Below are 12723 nucleotides of genomic sequence, written 5' to 3'. Positions count from 1 at the left end.
CATTAAGTCGTCATTTAGCATTAGGTGTATCTCCTAATGCTGTCCCTCCCCCGTCCCCTCACCCCACAACAGTCCCCGGAGCGTGATTTTCCCCTTCCTGTTTCCAAGAGTTCTCATTGTTCAATTCCCACCTATGAGTGAGAACATGCGATGTTTGGTTTTTTGTCCTTGCGATAGTTTACTGAGAATGATGTTCTCCAGTTTCATCCATGTCCCTACAAAGGACACGAACTCATCATTTTTCATGGCTGCATAGTATTCCATGGTGTATATGTGCCACATTTTCTTAATCCCGTCTATCGTTGTTGGACATTTGGGTTGGTTCCAACTCTTTGCTGTTGTGAATAGTGCCGCAATAAACATATGTGTGCATGTGTCTTTATAGCAGCATGACATATAGTCCTTTGGGTATATACCCAGTAATGGCATGGCTGGGTCAAATGGTATTTCTAGTTCTAGATCCCTGAGGAATCGCCACACTGACTTCCACAATGGTTGAACTAGTTTACAGTCCCACCAACAGTGTAAAAGTGTTCCTATTTCTCCAAATCCTCTCCAGCACCTGCTGTTTCCTGTCTTTTTAATGATCACTATTCTAACTGGTGTGAGATGGTATCTCACTGTGGTTTTGATTTGCATTACTCTGATGGCCAGTGATGAGGAGCATTTCTTCATGTGTTTTTTGGCTGCATAAATGTCTTCTTTTGAGAATTGTCTGTTCATGTCCTCTGCCCACTTTTTGATGGGGTTGTTTGTTTTTTTCTTGTAAATTTGTTTGGGTTCATTGTAGATTCTGGATATTATCCCTTAGTCAGATGAGTAGGTTGCAAAAATTTTCTCCCATTGTGTAGGTTGCCTGTTCGCTCTGATGATAGTTTCTTTTGCTGTGCAGAAGCTCTTTAGTTTAATTAGATCCTATTTGTCGATTTTGGCTTTTGTTGCCATTGCTTTTTGTGTTTTAGACATGAAGTCCTTGCCCACGCTTATGTCCTGAATGGTATTGCCTAGGTTTTCTTGTACGATTTTAATGGTTTTAAGACTAATATATAACTCTTTAATCCATCTTGAATTAATTTTGGTATAAGGTGTAAGGAAGTGATCCAGTTGCATCTTTCTACATATGGCTAGCCAGGTACCACGGCACCATTTATTAAATAGGGGAGCCTTTCCACATTTCTTGTTTTTGTCAGGTTTGTCAAAGATCAGACAGTTGTAGCTCTGCGGCATCATTTCTGAGGGCTCTGTTCTGTCCCATTGATCTATGTCTCTGTTGTGGTACCAGTACCATGCTGTTTTGGTTACTGTAGCCTTGTAGTATAGTTTAAAGTCAGGTAGCGTGATGCCTCCAGCTTTGTTCTTTTGGCTTAGGATTGACTTGGCGATGCGGGCTCTTTTTTGGTTCCATATGAACTTTGAAGTAGTTTTTTCCAATTCTGTGAAGAAAGTCATTGGTAGCTTGATAGGGATGGCATTGAATCTATAAATTACCTTGGGCAGTATGGCCATTTTCACGATATTGATTCTTCCAACCAATGAGCATGGAATGTTCTTCCATTTGTTTGTATCCTCTTTTATTTCATTGAGCAGTGGTTTGTAGTTCTCCTTGAAGAGGTCCTTCACATCCCTTGTAAGTTGGATTCCTAGGTATTTTATTCTCTTTGAAGCAATTGTGAATGGGAGTTCACTCATGATTTGGCTCTCTGTTTGTCTGTTATTTGTGTACAAGAATGCTTGTGATTTTTGTACATTAATTTTGTATCCTGAGACTTGCTGAAGTTGCTAATCAGCTTAAGGAGATTTTGGGCTGAGACAACGGGGTTTTCTAGATATACAATCATGTCATCTGCAAACAGGGACAATTTGACTTCCTCTTTTCCTAATTGAATACACTTTATTTCCTTCTCCTGCCTGATTGCTCTGGCCAGGATATTCCTTTTTCAACTATCGACCATTTAGCGCTCCGAATGTCCACTTGCAGTTTCTGCAGAAAGAGTGTTTCAGAACTGCTCAATCAAAACTAAGGTTGAACTATGTTAGTTGAATGCACAGAAGAGAAAGAAGTTTCGCAGAATTCTTCTGTATAGTTTTTTTTTGAAGATATTCCTTTTTCCACTACAGGCCTCTTAGCGCACCGAATGTCCACTTGCAGTTTCTATAGAAAGAGTGTTTCAGAACTGCTCAATCAAAAGTAAGGTTCAACTATATTAGTTGAATGCACGGAACACAAAGTAGTTTCACAGAATGCTTCTGTGTAGTTCTTATTTGAAGATATTCCTTTTCCACTATAGGCCTCTTGGCGCTCCGAATGTCCACTTGCCGTGTATTCAGAAAGAGTGTTTAAGATCTGCTCAATCAAAAGTAAGGTTCAACTCTGTTAGTTGAATGCACAGATCAGAAAGAAGTTTCACAGAATGCTTCTGGGTAGTTTGTATTTGAAGATATTCCTTTTTCCACTACAGCTCTCAATGCGCTCCGGATGTCCAATTCTAGTTTCTACAGAAAGTGGGCTTCAGAAGTGCTCACTCAAAAGTAAGGTTAAACTCAGTTAGTTGAATTCACAGATCAGTAAGGAGTTTCACAGAATGCTTCTGTGTAGTACTTATTTGAAGATATTACTTTTTCCACTGTAGTCCGCTTTGCGCTCAGAATGTCCACTTGCAGTTTCTACAGAAAGAGTTTTTCAGAACTGCTCAATCAAAAGTAAGGTTCAACTATGTTAGTTGAATGCACAGATCAGAAAGAAGCTTCACAGAATGCTTCTGGGTAGTTTGTATTTGAACATATTCCTTTTTCCACTATAGGCCTCTTAACGCTCCGGATGTCCAATTGCAGTTTCTACAGAAAGTGTGTTTCAGAAGTGCTCAGTCAAAAGTAAGGTTCAACTCAGTTAGTTGAATGCACAGATCAGAAAGTAGTTTCACAGAATGCTTCTGTGTAGTTTTTATTTGAAGATATTCCCTTTTCCACTATAGGCCTCTTAGCGCTCCGAATGTCTACTTGAAATCTCTGTAGAAAGTGTGTTTCACAACTCCTCAATCAAAAGTAAGGTTCAAATCTGTTAGTTGAATGCACTGATCAGAAAGAAGTTTCACAGAATGCTTCTGTGTAGTCTTTATTGGAGGTTATTCCTTTTTTTTTATGATTTTTTTTTTTTGTTATACTTTAGGCTTTTAGGGTACATGTGCACAATGTGAAGTTTTGTTACATATGTATCCATGTGCCATGTTGATTTCCTGCACCCATTAAGTCGTCATTTAGCATTAGGTGTATCTCCTAATGCTGTCCCTCCCCCGTCCCCTCACCCCACAACAGTCCCCGGAGCGTGATTTTCCCCTTCCTGTTTCCAAGAGTTCTCATTGTTCAATTCCCACCTATGAGTGAGAACATGCGATGTTTGGTTTTTTGTCCTTGCGATAGTTTACTGAGAATGATGTTCTCCAGTTTCATCCATGTCCCTACAAAGGACGCGAACTCATCATTTTTCATGGCTGCATAGTATTCCATGGTGTATATGTGCCACATTTTCTTAATCCCGTCTATCGTTGTTGGACATTTGGGTTGGTTCCAACTCTTTGCTGTTGTGAATAGTGCCGCAATAAACATATGTGTGCATGTGTCTTTATAGTAGCATGACTTATAGTCCTTTGGGTATATACCCAGTAATGGCATGGCTGGGTCAAATGGTATTTCTAGTTCTAGATCCCTGAGGAATCGCCACACTGACTTCCACAATGGTTGAACTAGTTTACAGTCCCACCAACAGTGTAAAAGTGTTCCTATTTCTCCAAATCCTCTCCAGCACCTGCTGTTTCCTGTCTTTTTAATGATCACCATTCTAACTGGTGTGAGATGGTATCTCACTGTGGTTTTGATTTGCATTACTCTGATGGCCAGTGATGAGGAGCATTTCTTCATGTGTTTTTTGGCTGCATAAATGTCTTCTTTTGAGAATTGTCTGTTCATGTCCTCTGCCCACTTTTTGATGGGGTTGTTTGTTTTTTTCTTGTAAATTTGTTTGGGTTCATTGTAGATTCTGGATATTATCCCTTAGTCAGATGAGTAGGTTGCAAAAATTTTCTCCCATTGTGTAGGTTGCCTGTTCGCTCTGATGATAGTTTCTTTTGCTGTGCAGAAGCTCTTTAGTTTAATTAGATCCTATTTGTCGATTTTGGCTTTTGTTGCCATTGCTTTTTGTGTTTTAGACATGAAGTCCTTGCCCACGCTTATGTCCTGAATGGTATTGCCTAGGTTTTCTTGTACGATTTTAATGGTTTTAAGACTAATATATAACTCTTTAATCCATCTTGAATTAATTTTGGTATAAGGTGTAAGGAAGGGATCCAGTTGCAGCTTTCTACATATGGCTAGCCAGGTACCACGGCACCATTTATTAAATAGGGGAGCCTTTCCACATTTCTTGTTTTTGTCAGGTTTGTCAAAGATCAGACAGTTGTAGCTCTGCGGCATCATTTCTGAGGGCTCTGTTCTGTCCCATTGATCTATGTCTCTGTTGTGGTACCAGTACCATGCTGTTTTGGTTACTGTAGCCTTGTATTATAGTTTAAAGTCAGGTAGCGTGATGCCTCCAGCTTTGTTCTTTTGGCTTAGGATTGACTTGGCGATGCGGGCTCTTTTTTGGTTCCATATGAACTTTGAAGTAGTTTTTTCCAATTCTGTGAAGAAAGTCATTGGTAGCTTGATAGGGATGGCATTGAATCTATAAATTACTTTGGGCAGTATGGCCATTTTCACGATATTGATTCTTCCAACCAATGAGCATGGAATGTTCTTCCATTTGTTTGTATCCTCTTTTATTTCATTGAGCAGTGGTTTGTAGTTCTCCTTGAAGAGGTCCTTCACATCCCTTGTAAGTTGGATTCCTAGGTATTTTATTCTCTTTGAAGCAATTGTGAATGGGAGTTCACTCATGATTTGGCTCTCTGTTTGTCTGTTATTTGTGTACAAGAATGCTTGTGATTTTTGTACATTAATTTTGTATCCTGAGACTTGCTGAAGTTGCTAATCAGCTTAAGGAGATTTTGGGCTGAGACAACGGGGTTTTCTAGATATACAATCATGTCATCTGCAAACAGGGACAATTTGACTTCCTCTTTTCCTAATTGAATACACTTTATTTCCTTCTCCTGCCTGATTGCTCTGGCCAGGATATTCCTTTTTCAACTATCGACCATTTAGCGCTCCGAATGTCCACTTGCAGTTTCTGCAGAAAGTGTGTTTCAGAACTGCTCAATCAAAACTAAGGTTGAACTATGTTAGTTGAATGCACAGAAGAGAAAGAAGTTTCGCAGAATTCTTCTGTATAGTTTTTTTTTGAAGATATTCCTTTTTCCACTACAGGCCTCTTAGCGCACCGAATGTCCACTTGCAGTTTCTATAGAAAGAGTGTTTCAGAACTGCTCAATCAAAAGTAAGGTTCAACTATGTTAGTTGAATGCACGGAACACAAAGTAGTTTCACAGAATGCTTCTGTGTAGTTCTTATTTGAAGATATTCCTTTTCCACTATAGGCCTCTTGGCGCTCCGAATGTCCACTTGCCGTGTATTCAGAAAGAGTGTTTAAGATCTGCTCAATCAAAAGTAAGGTTCAACTCTGTTAGTTGAATGCACAGATCAGAAAGAAGTTTCACAGAATGCTTCTGGGTAGTTTGTATTTGAAGATATTCCTTTTTCCACTACAGCTCTCAATGCGCTCCGGATGTCCAATTCTAGTTTCTACAGAAAGTGGGCTTCAGAAGTGCTCACTCAAAAGTAAGGTTAAACTCAGTTAGTTGAATTCACAGATCAGTAAGGAGTTTCACAGAATGCTTCTGTGTAGTACTTATTTGAAGATATTACTTTTTCCACTGTAGTCCGCTTTGCGCTCAGAATGTCCACTTGCAGTTTCTACAGAAAGAGTTTTTCAGAACTGCTCAATCAAAAGTAAGGTTCAACTATGTTAGTTGAATGCACAGATCAGAAAGAAGCTTCACAGAATGCTTCTGGGTAGTTTGTATTTGAACATATTCCTTTTTCCACTATAGGCCTCTTAACGCTCCGGATGTCCAATTGCAGTTTCTACAGAAAGTGTGTTTCAGAAGTGCTCAGTCAAAAGTAAGGTTCAACTCAGTTAGTTGAATGCACAGATCAGAAAGTAGTTTCACAGAATGCTTCTGTGTAGTTTTTATTTGAAGATATTCCCTTTTCCACTATAGGCCTCTTAGCGCTCCGAATGTCTACTTGAAATCTCTGTAGAAAGTGTGTTTCACAACTCCTCAATCAAAAGTAAGGTTCAAATCTGTTAGTTGAATGCACTGATCAGAAAGAAGTTTCACAGAATGCTTCTGTGTAGTCTTTATTGGAGGTTATTCCTTTTTTTTTATGATTTTTTTTTTTTGTTATACTTTAGGCTTTTAGGGTACATGTGCACAATGTGAAGTTTTGTTACATATGTATCCATGTGCCATGTTGATTTCCTGCACCCATTAAGTCGTCATTTAGCATTAGGTGTATCTCCTAATGCTGTCCCTCCCCCGTCCCCTCACCCCACAACAGTCCCCGGAGCGTGATTTTCCCCTTCCTGTTTCCAAGAGTTCTCATTGTTCAATTCCCACCTATGAGTGAGAACATGCGATGTTTGGTTTTTTGTCCTTGCGATAGTTTACTGAGAATGATGTTCTCCAGTTTCATCCATGTCCCTACAAAGGACGCGAACTCATCATTTTTCATGGCTGCATAGTATTCCATGGTGTATATGTGCCACATTTTCTTAATCCCGTCTATCGTTGTTGGACATTTGGGTTGGTTCCAACTCTTTGCTGTTGTGAATAGTGCCGCAATAAACATATGTGTGCATGTGTCTTTATAGCAGCATGACTTATAGTCCTTTGGGTATATACCCAGTAATGGCATGGCTGGGTCAAATGGTATTTCTAGTTCTAGATCCCTGAGGAATCGCCACACTGACTTCCACAATGGTTGAACTAGTTTACAGTCCCACCAACAGTGTAAAAGTGTTCCTATTTCTCCAAATCCTCTCCAGCACCTGCTGTTTCCTGTCTTTTTAATGATCACCATTCTAACTGGTGTGAGATGGTATCTCACTGTGGTTTTGATTTGCATTACTCTGATGGCCAGTGATGAGGAGCATTTCTTCATGTGTTTTTTGGCTGCATAAATGTCTTCTTTTGAGAATTGTCTGTTCATGTCCTCTGCCCACTTTTTGATGGGGTTGTTTGTTTTTTTCTTGTAAATTTGTTTGGGTTCATTGTAGATTCTGGATATTATCCCTTAGTCAGATGAGTAGGTTGCAAAAATTTTCTCCCATTGTGTAGGTTGCCTGTTCGCTCTGATGATAGTTTCTTTTGCCGTGCAGAAGCTCTTTAGTTTAATTAGATCCTATTTGTCGATTTTGGCTTTTGTTGCCATTGCTTTTTGTGTTTTAGACATGAAGTCCTTGCCCACGCTTATGTCCTGAATGGTATTGCCTAGGTTTTCTTGTACGATTTTAATGGTTTTAAGACTAATATATAACTCTTTAATCCATCTTGAATTAATTTTGGTATAAGGTGTAAGGAAGGGATCCAGTTGCAGCTTTCTACATATGGCTAGCCAGGTACCACGGCACCATTTATTAAATAGGGGAGCCTTTCCACATTTCTTGTTTTTGTCAGGTTTGTCAAAGATCAGACAGTTGTAGCTCTGCGGCATCATTTCTGAGGGCTCTGTTCTGTCCCATTGATCTATGTCTCTGTTGTGGTACCAGTACCATGCTGTTTTGGTTACTGTAGCCTTGTAGTATAGTTTAAAGTCAGGTAGCGTGATGCCTCCAGCTTTGTTCTTTTGGCTTAGGATTGACTTGGCGATGCGGGCTCTTTTTTGGTTCCATATGAACTTTGAAGTAGTTTTTTCCAATTCTGTGAAGAAAGTCATTGGTAGCTTGATAGGGATGGCATTGAATCCATAAATTACCTTGGGCAGTATGGCCATTTTCACGATATTGATTCTTCCAACCAATGAGCATGGAATGTTCTTCCATTTGTTTGTATCCTCTTTTATTTCATTGAGCAGTGGTTTGTAGTTCTCCTTGAAGAGGTCCTTCACATCCCTTGTAAGTTGGATTCCTAGGTATTTTATTCTCTTTGAAGCAATTGTGAATGGGAGTTCACTCATGATTTGGCTCTCTGTTTGTCTGTTATTTGTGTACAAGAATGCTTGTGATTTTTGTACATTAATTTTGTATCCTGAGACTTGCTGAAGTTGCTAATCAGCTTAAGGAGATTTTGGGCTGAGACAACGGGGTTTTCTAGATATACAATCATGTCATCTGCAAACAGGGACAATTTGACTTCCTCTTTTCCTAATTGAATACACTTTATTTCCTTCTCCTGCCTGATTGCTCTGGCCAGGATATTCCTTTTTCAACTATCGACCATTTAGCGCTCCGAATGTCCACTTGCAGTTTCTGCAGAAAGTGTGTTTCAGAACTGCTCAATCAAAACTAAGGTTGAACTATGTTAGTTGAATGCACAGAAGAGAAAGAAGTTTCGCAGAATTCTTCTGTATAGTTTTTTTTTGAAGATATTCCTTTTTCCACTACAGGCCTCTTAGCGCACCGAATGTCCACTTGCAGTTTCTATAGAAAGAGTGTTTCAGAACTGCTCAATCAAAAGTAAGGTTCAACTATGTTAGTTGAATGCACGGAACACAAAGTAGTTTCACAGAATGCTTCTGTGTAGTTCTTATTTGAAGATATTCCTTTTCCACTATAGGCGTCTTGGCGCTCCGAATGTCCACTTGCCGTGTATTCAGAAAGAGTGTTTAAGATCTGCTCAATCAAAAGTAAGGTTCAACTCTGTTAGTTGAATGCACAGATCAGAAAGAAGTTTCACAGAATGCTTCTGGGTAGTTTGTATTTGAAGATATTCCTTTTTCCACTACAGCTCTCAATGCGCTCCGGATGTCCAATTCTAGTTTCTACAGAAAGTGGGCTTCAGAAGTGCTCACTCAAAAGTAAGGTTAAACTCAGTTAGTTGAATTCACAGATCAGTAAGGAGTTTCACAGAATGCTTCTGTGTAGTACTTATTTGAAGATATTACTTTTTCCACTGTAGTCCGCTTTGCGCTCAGAATGTCCACTTGCAGTTTCTACAGAAAGAGTTTTTCAGAACTGCTCAATCAAAAGTAAGGTTCAACTATGTTAGTTGAATGCACAGATCAGAAAGAAGCTTCACAGAATGCTTCTGGGTAGTTTGTATTTGAACATATTCCTTTTTCCACTATAGGCCTCTTAACGCTCCGGATGTCCAATTGCAGTTTCTACAGAAAGTGTGTTTCAGAAGTGCTCAGTCAAAAGTAAGGTTCAACTCAGTTAGTTGAATGCACAGATCAGAAAGTAGTTTCACAGAATGCTTCTGTGTAGTTTTTATTTGAAGATATTCCCTTTTCCACTATAGGCCTCTTAGCGCTCCGAATGTCTACTTGAAATCTCTGTAGAAAGTGTGTTTCACAACTCCTCAATCAAAAGTAAGGTTCAAATCTGTTAGTTGAATGCACTGATCAGAAAGAAGTTTCACAGAATGCTTCTGTGTAGTCTTTATTGGAGGTTATTCCTTTTTTTTTATGATTTTTTTTTTTTGTTATACTTTAGGCTTTTAGGGTACATGTGCACAATGTGAAGTTTTGTTACATATGTATCCATGTGCCATGTTGATTTCCTGCACCCATTAAGTCGTCATTTAGCATTAGGTGTATCTCCTAATGCTGTCCCTCCCCCGTCCCCTCACCCCACAACAGTCCCCGGAGCGTGATTTTCCCCTTCCTGTTTCCAAGAGTTCTCATTGTTCAATTCCCACCTATGAGTGAGAACATGCGATGTTTGGTTTTTTGTCCTTGCGATAGTTTACTGAGAATGATGTTCTCCAGTTTCATCCATGTCCCTACAAAGGACGCGAACTCATCATTTTTCATGGCTGCATAGTATTCCATGGTGTATATGTGCCACATTTTCTTAATCCCGTCTATCGTTGTTGGACATTTGGGTTGGTTCCAACTCTTTGCTGTTGTGAATAGTGCCGCAATAAACGTATGTGTGCATGTGTCTTTATAGCAGCATGACTTATAGTCCTTTGGGTATATACCCAGTAATGGGATGGCTGGGTCAAATGGTATTTCTAGTTCTAGATCCCTGAGGAATCGCCACACTGACTTCCACAATGGTTGAACTAGTTTACAGTCCCACCAACAGTGTAAAATTGTTCCTATTTCTCCAAATCCTCTCCAGCACCTGCTGTTTCCTGTCTTTTTAATGATCACCATTCTAACTGGTGTGAGATGGTATCTCACTGTGGTTTTGATTTGCATTACTCTGATGGCCAGTGATGAGGAGCATTTCTTCATGTGTTTTTTGGCTGCATAAATGTCTTCTTTTGAGAATTGTCTGTTCATGTCCTCTGCCCACTTTTTGATGGGGTTGTTTGTTTTTTTCTTGTAAATTTGTTTGGGTTCATTGTAGATTCTGGATATTATCCCGTAGTCAGATGAGTAGGTTGCAAAAATTTTCTCCCATTGTGTAGGTTGCCTGTTCGCTCTGATGATAGTTTCTTTTGCTGTGCAGAAGCTCTTTAGTTTAATTAGATCCTATTTGTCGATTTTGGCTTTTGTTGCCATTGCTTTTTGTGTTTTAGACATGAAGTCCTTGCCCACACTTATGTCCTGAATGGTATTGCCTAGGTTTTCTTGTACGATTTTAATGGTTTTAAGACTAATATATAACTCTTTAATCCATCTTGAATTAATTTTGGTATAAGGTGTAAGGAAGGGATCCAGTTGCAGCTTTCTACATATGGCTAGCCAGGTACCCCGGCACCATTTATTAAATAGGGGAGCCTTTCCCCATTTCTTGTTTTTGTCAGGTTTGTCAAAGATCAGACAGTTGTAGCTCTGCGGCATCATTTCTGAGGGCTCTGTTCTGTCCTATTGATCTATGTCTGTGTTGTGGTACCAGTACCATGCTGTTTTGGTTACTGTAGCCATGTAGTATAGTTTAAAGTCAGGTAGCGTGATGCCTCCAGCTTTGTTCTTTTGGCTTAGGATTGACTTGGCGATGCGGGCTCTTTTTTGGTTCCATATGAACTTTGAAGTAGTTTTTTCCAATTCTGTGAAGAAAGTCATTGGTAGCTTGATAGGGATGGCATTGAATCTATAAATTACCTTGGGCAGTATGGCCATTTTCACGATATTGATTCTTCCAACCAATGAGCATGGAATGTTCTTCCATTTGTTTGTATCCTCTTTTATTTCATTGAGCAGTGGTTTGTAGTTCTCCTTGAAGAGGTCCTTCAAATCCCTTGTAAGTTGGATTCCTAGGTATTTTATTCTCTTTGAAGCAATAGTGAATGGGAGTTCACTCATGATTTGGCTCTCTGTTTGTCTGTTATTGGTGTACAAGAATGCTTGTGATTTTTGTACATTAATTTTGTATCCTGAGAATTGCGGAAGTTGCTAATCAGCTTAAGGAGATTTTGGGCTGAGACAACGGGGTTTTCTAGATATACAATCATGTCATCTGCAAACAGGGACAATTTGACTTCCTCTTTTCCTAATTGAATACATTTTATGTCCTTCTCCTGCCTGATTGCACTGGCCAGGATATTCCTTTTTCAACTATCGACCATTTAGCGCTCCGAATGTCCACTTGCAGTTTCTGCAGAAAGAGTGTTTCAGAACTGCTCAATCAAAACTAAGGTTGAACTATGTTAGTTGAATGCACAGAAGAGAAAGAAGTTGCGCAGAATTCTTCTGTGTAGTTTTTTTTTGAAGATATTCCTTTTTCCACTACAGGCCTCTTAGCGCACCGAATGTCCACTTGCAGTTTCTATAGAAAGAGTGTTTCAGAACTGCTCAATCAAAAGTAAGGTTCAACTATGTTAGTTGAATGCACGGAACACAAAGTAGTTTCACAGAATGCTTCTGTGTAGTTCTTATTTGAAGATATTCCTTTTCCACTATAGGCCTCTTAGCGCTCCGAATGTCCACTTGCCGTGTATTCAGAAAGAGTGTTTAAGATCTGCTCAATCAAAAGTAAGGTTCAACTCTGTCAAGTGAATTCACAGATCAGAAAGAAGTTTCACAGAATGCTTCTGTGTAGTATTTATTTGAAGATATTCCTTTTTCCACTGTAGTCCGCTTAGCTCTCCGAATGTCCACTTGCAGTTACTACAGAAAGAGTGTTTCAGAACTGCTCAATCAAAAGTAAAGTTCAACTCTGTTAGTTGAATGCACAGGTCAGAAAGAAGTTTCACAGAATGCTTCTGGGTAGTTTGTATTTGAAGATATTCCATTTTCCACTATAGGCCTCTTAGCGCTCCGGATGTCCAATTGCAGTTTCTACAGAAAGTGTGTTTCAGAAGTGCTCAGTCAAAAGTAAGGTTAAACTCATTTACTTGAATGCACAGATCAGAAAGTAGTTTCACAGAATGCTTCTGTGTAGTTTTTATTTGAAGATATTCCTTTTTTCACTATAGGCCTCTTAGCGCTCCGAATGTCCATTTGAAATCTCTATAGAAAGAGTGTTTCAAAACTCCTCAATCAAAACTAAGGTTCAACTCTGTTAGTTGAATGCACAGAACTAAAAGATGTTTCACAGAATGCTTCTGTGTAGTTTTTTTTGAAGACATTCCTTTTTCCACTATAGGCCTATTAGAGCACCGGTTGTCCACTTGCAGT

The sequence above is a fragment of the Symphalangus syndactylus genome, chromosome 10, assembly GCF_028878055.3.
Source record: "Symphalangus syndactylus isolate Jambi chromosome 10, NHGRI_mSymSyn1-v2.1_pri, whole genome shotgun sequence".
Lineage (NCBI taxonomy): Eukaryota > Metazoa > Chordata > Mammalia > Primates > Hylobatidae > Symphalangus > Symphalangus syndactylus.
This window is presented reverse-complemented; position numbering follows the sequence as displayed.